Source organism: Salmo salar, chromosome ssa03, assembly GCF_905237065.1.
Source record: "Salmo salar chromosome ssa03, Ssal_v3.1, whole genome shotgun sequence".
NCBI lineage: Eukaryota > Metazoa > Chordata > Actinopteri > Salmoniformes > Salmonidae > Salmo > Salmo salar.
Window position 1 is genome coordinate 103416495 of NC_059444.1, and position 5947 is coordinate 103422441.

The 5947-nt window shown below is 39.8% G+C and overlaps 1 pseudogene; it reads left to right on the plus strand.

Moving 5' to 3' along the window:
- Positions 1–2650: 2650 nt before the first annotated feature.
- Positions 2651–5947, plus strand: part of LOC123741802 (tripartite motif-containing protein 16-like) — a 12065-nt pseudogene continuing 8768 nt past the window's right edge.

Sequence of the window (5947 nt, forward strand, 5' to 3'; positions counted from 1 at the left end):
TATACTCCAGACTGGTTCTGTGTGTATATATATACTCCAGACTGGTTCTGTGTATATATATATACACACAGAACCAGTCTGGAGTATATATATATATACACACACAGAACCAGTCTGGAGTATATATATATACACACATATACACAGTACCAGTCTGGAGTATATATATATATACACAGAACCAGTCTGGAGTATATATATATATATATACACAACAGTACGTCTGGAGTGTATATATATATATAACACAGAACCAGTCTGGAGTATATATATATATACAGTACCAGTCAAATGTTGGGACACACTTACTCATTCAAGGGTTTTTTCTTTATTTTTACATTCATGTCGTTTCTCTTTGCTTATTTGAGCTGTTCTTGCCATAATGTGGACTTGGTCTTTTACCCAATAGGGCTGTCTTCTGTATACCAACCCTACCATGTCACAACACAACTGATTTGCTCAAATGCATTTAGAAGGAAAGAAATTCCACAAATTAACTTTAACAAGGCACACCTGTTAATTGAAATGCATTCCAGGTGACTATCTCATGAAGCTGGTTGAGAGAATGCCAAGATTGTGCAAAGCTGTCATCAAGGCAAAGGGTGGCTACTTTGAAGAATCTCAAATATAAAATATATAAATATAACACTTTTTTGGTTACTACATGATTCCATATCTGATATTTCATAGTCTTGATGTCTTCACTATTATTCTACAATGTTGAAAATAGTACAAATAAAGAAAAAGCCTTAATTGTTCTAAAACTTTTGACCGGTAGTGTATATATAAATGTAAAGGGATGTATAGGTAATATGGATCAAATATGTAGTATAGTAGTTATATAGGATGAACCAGTTATATAGAATAAAAATGTATATACTGTATTCTAGTCATGGTTCATCCTATATAACTACTGCTGCCCACTTCATATGTATATACTGTATTCTAGTCCTGGTTCATCCTATATAACTACTGCTGTCCACTTCATATGTATATACTGTATTCTATATAACTACTGCTATCCACTTCATATGTATATACTGTATTCTAGTCATGGTTCATCCTATATAACTACTGCTGTCCACTTCATATGTATATACTGTATTCTAGTCATGGTTCATCCTATATAACTACTGCTGTCTACTTCATATGTATATACTGTATTCTAGTCATGGTTCATCCTATATAACTACTGCTGCCCACTTCATATGTATATACTGTATTCTAGTCCTGGTTCATCCTATATAACTACTGCTGTCCACTTCATATGTATATACTGTATTCTAGTCCTGGTTCATCCTATATAACTACTGCTGTCCACTTCATATGTATATACTGTATTCTAGTCCTGGTTCATCCTATATAACTACTGCTATCCACTTCATATGTATATACTGTATTTTAATCATGGTTCATCCTATATAACTACTGCTATCCACTTCATATGTATATACTGTATTCTAGTCCTGGTTCATCCTATATAACTACTGCTGTCCACTTCATATGTATATACTGTATTCTAGTCATGGTTCATCCTATATAACTACTGCTGTCCACTTCATATGTATATACTGTATTCTAGTCATGGTTCATCCTATATAACTACTGCTGTACATCTACTATTCTTCAGATATACTACAGATGTACTCCAAATTGTCTATGCATCACATCACAGTACACAGTGTATATATATATATATATATATATATATATATATATATATACATTGCTTGTCCTAATATTTTCATTGACTTTTTAGATTTGCCCTCTGTGAGCTGGGAACACAAGCATTGATAGATATTACTGCACTGTTGGAGCCAGGAACACAAGCATTGTTAGATATTACTGCACTGTTGGAGCCAGGAACACAAGCATTGTTAGATATTACTGCACTGTTGGAGCTGGGAACACAAGCATTGTTAGATATTACTGCACTGTTGGAACTAGGAACACAAGCATTGTTAGATATTACTGCACTGTTGGAGCCAGGAACACAAGCATTGTTAGATATTACTGCACTGTTGGAGCTGGGAACACAAGCATTGTTAGATATTACTGCACTGTTGGAACTAGGAACACAAGCATTGTTAGATATTACTGCACTGTTGGAACCAGGAACACAAGCATTTCACTTCACCCACAATAACATCTGATAAATATGTGTATGAAACCAATGAAATAAAATGTGATTGTATTGTTGAAAGTGTTAGATAATTCTCAATCCGTGTTGTGTCTTGTCTAAGAACAGCCCTTAGCCGTGGTACTGTATAATAACCATATATCACACCTCCTCAGGACTTATTGATTTATAAGGCATTATAAAGGTGATTAAAATAATGATACATACGTACTTCATAGAAAACTGTTACCCTTCATATATTCTAACAACTCACATTTTAAGATTCATTATGTCATGTGTTCCATGTTATGGGCTCTAACCAAGGAACAAGACTATTTGTCTCCCTCTTGCTGTTGCATGCAGTTCCTCTCTCTCTTCCTCCCTCCCTCTAACCCCTCCCTCCCTCCCTCTAACCCCACCCCTCTGGAAGAACCAGGAAATCCCTCCCCTCCCACAAACTCTCTTCTGAGGAAACGAAACTGATCTGAGTCTCTGTGTCGTCTGTCTATGTGAGAGTGAACAACCGTCCAAATGGCTCAACAGGGAGTTCTGCTGGACCAGGACCAGTTCTGTTGTTCTGTCTGTCTGGATCTACTGAAGGAACCAGTCGCCATCCCCTGTGGACACAGTTACTGTAGGAGCTGTATTGAGGGCTGCTGGGATCAGGATGTTCTGAAAGGGGTCTATAGCTGTCCTCAGTGCAGACAGACCTTCAGTCCGAGGCCTACGCTGAGTAAAATAACATGTTGGCTGAGCTGGTGGAGAAACTGAAGAAGACAGGACTCCAGGCTGCTCCCCCTCCTGCTCTGTGCTATGCTGGACATAGAGATGTGGCGTGTGATGTCTGCACTGGGACCAGAAAGCAGAAAGCCCTCATGTCCTGTCTGGTGTGTCTGGCCTCTTACTGTGAGACTCACCTCCAATCTCACTACGAATCTCCTGCTTTGAAGAGGCACAAGCTGGTCAAAGCCACCGCACAACTACAGGAGAAGATCTGCTCTCATCATGACAAACTGCTGGAGGTTTACTGTCGTACCGATCAGCAGTGTATCTGTTATCTGTGTACAATGGATGAACATAAAGGCCATGATACAGTGTCAGCTGCAGCAGAGAGGACTGAGAAACAGGTAAGACCAGAACAACTTATTGGTGACTGTCTGATAAACAAAGAATTCAAGATACAGTAGGAACTAAGGCTGTTTGAATATGAGATCATTGAAATGAAATGAATCCTCAGCAGAACAAATATGAACACAAACCTTGAGTATATTGATATGTCAACCCAGATTCTCCAGATGTATCACCATTTTATAATGTCAAACACTATTATCATTCTGAATGGCCTTTTATGAGTCCAAAGTTCAGTCTCAACCTGTTGATACATGTAGTCCTACCATAAAAACTATAATCATTCACATAGCAACAAATAAATATCATTTAGTAAATGGACCATCCATTTTTTAGACCTTCCTCTCTATGGGCCCTATGTCACATTACTATACTATTGATCTACTGGACTAATAAAGCTTGATAGCTCATTGAAGAGTGATTCTCCACAGAGGCAGCTGGAGATGAGTCAGCAGAAGGTCCAGCAGAGATTCCAGGAGAGAGAGAAGGAGCTGAAGGAGCTCCAACAGGCTGTGGAGTCTTTCAAGGTGAGTATTGTTGACCAGAGGAGACACACCATTTCACCTGTCTCCTCCAGTCAGAGAGAGAGAGAGAGGTAGAGGGGCCCCTATCCAATCCCACTGACCCCACTGTTGGGAACAGGTTGTCACTGCTGAGGCAGTGAAGAAAGTAGAGGAGGATGGGTCAAGGCTGAAGGATCCTGAGAGGATCCCTGTGAGTAGTAGATCTGTGACAGCACAGAGGGATGGGCCAACCAGTGATATATGCTTCAGTAAGGTTGGCTTCTTAGTGTTCATAGCAAATGGTTATCAACTGTACCGCAGAAATGGAATGTAAATCACAGAAAAAAATATGTTGTTTTTGTGGCAGCTGCAGAGAAGTATTTGGTCATACTAGATTTGACTTCAGAAGAGTTCCAGGGTGTGTTGAGTGGTGGTGTCCCGTCCTCCCAGGTCGTTGGCCTGGTGCAGGAGCAGATAGGGTCAAAGTAGTGGAATGGGGGGTAGTGGGTTTTAATGAGTGTAGGGTTAGTTGGCCTGGTGCAGGAGCAGATAGGGTCAAAGTAGTGGAATGGGGTAGTGGGTTTTAATGAGTGTAAGATTAATTGGCCGGGTGCAGGAGCAGATAGTGTCAAAGTAGTGGAATGGGGTAGTGGGTTTTAATGAGTGTAGGGTTAGTTGGCCTGGTGCAGGAGCAGATAGGGTCAAAGTAGTGGAATGGGGTAGTGGGTTTTTAATGAGTGTAGGGTTAGTTGGCCTGGTACAGGAGCAGATAGGGTCAAAGTAGTGGAATGGGGTAGTGGGTTTTAATGAGTGTAGGGTTAGTTGGCCTGGTGCAGGGAGCAGATAGGGTCAAAGTAGTGGAATGGGGTAGTGGGTTTTAATGAGTGTAGGGTTAGTTGGCCTGGTGCAGGAGCAGATAGGGTCAAAGTAGTGGAATGGGGTAGTGGGTTTTAATGAGTGTAGGGTTAGTTGGCCTGGTGCAGGGAGCAGATAGGGTCAAAGTAGTGGAATGGGGTAGTGGGTTTTAACCTCTATGGGCTAGGTGGGGACGCTAGCGTGCACACCCGTGGTGCACTCCATCAACAGCAGGTGCATTTCAAGAGCGGCAAATTTGAATCCAAATAAATGTCAAAATTCAAATTTTTCAAACATACAACTATTTTACACCCTTTGAAAGATAAACATCTCCTTAATCTAACCACGTTTTACGATTTCAAAAAGGTTTTACTGCGAAAGCATAAATTTAGAGTATGTTAGGACAGTACATTTACAAGAGTTGTGTAATGTTTTGTCAAGTCAAAGACAGGGTCACCAAAACCATAAAACCAGCTAAAATGATGCACTAACCTTTACAATCTCCATCAGATGACACTCCTAGGACATTATGTTAGACAATGCATGCATTTTAGTTCTATCAAGTTCATATTTATATCCAAAAAACAGCGTTTTACTATGGCATTGATGTTGAGGAAATCGTTTCCCTCCAATAACCGGCAGTCAAGTCAGCGTCACAAATTAAATAATTAAAATTAGAAAACATTGGTAAAATATTATATTGTCATTTAAAGAATTATAGATTTACATCTCTTGAACGCAATCAACTTGCCAGATTTAAAATAACCTTACTGGGAAATCACACTTTGCAATAATCTGAGCACTGCGCCCAGAAAAAATACGCGTATGCGATACAGACTAGACGTCATGTTGGGGAGATCTAAAATCGAAAATACTATGTAAATAATCCATTACCTTTGATTCTCTTCATCAGATGTCACTTCCAGGTATCACAGGTCCATAACGAATGTAGTTTTGTTCAAAAAAGCTCATCATTTATGTCCAAAATCTCCGTCTTGTTAGCACATGATCTAAGCCAGCCGGACTTCTCGTCATGAACGAGGGGAAAAAATATATTTCCGTTTGTTCAAACATGTCAAACGTTGTATAGCATAAATCATTAGGGCCTTTTTAACCAGAACATGAATAATATTCAAGGTGGACGAATGCATACTCTTTTATAACGTATTGGAACGAGGGTACCCAACATGAACTCGCGCGCCAGGTGTCTAATGGGCCATCATCGTTCCATGGCTCTTGTTCGGTCAGATCTCCCTCCAGAAGACTCAAAACACTTTGTAAAGGCTGGTGACATCTAGTGGAAGCAATAGGAAGTGCCAAAATATTCCTAAACCCCTGTGTT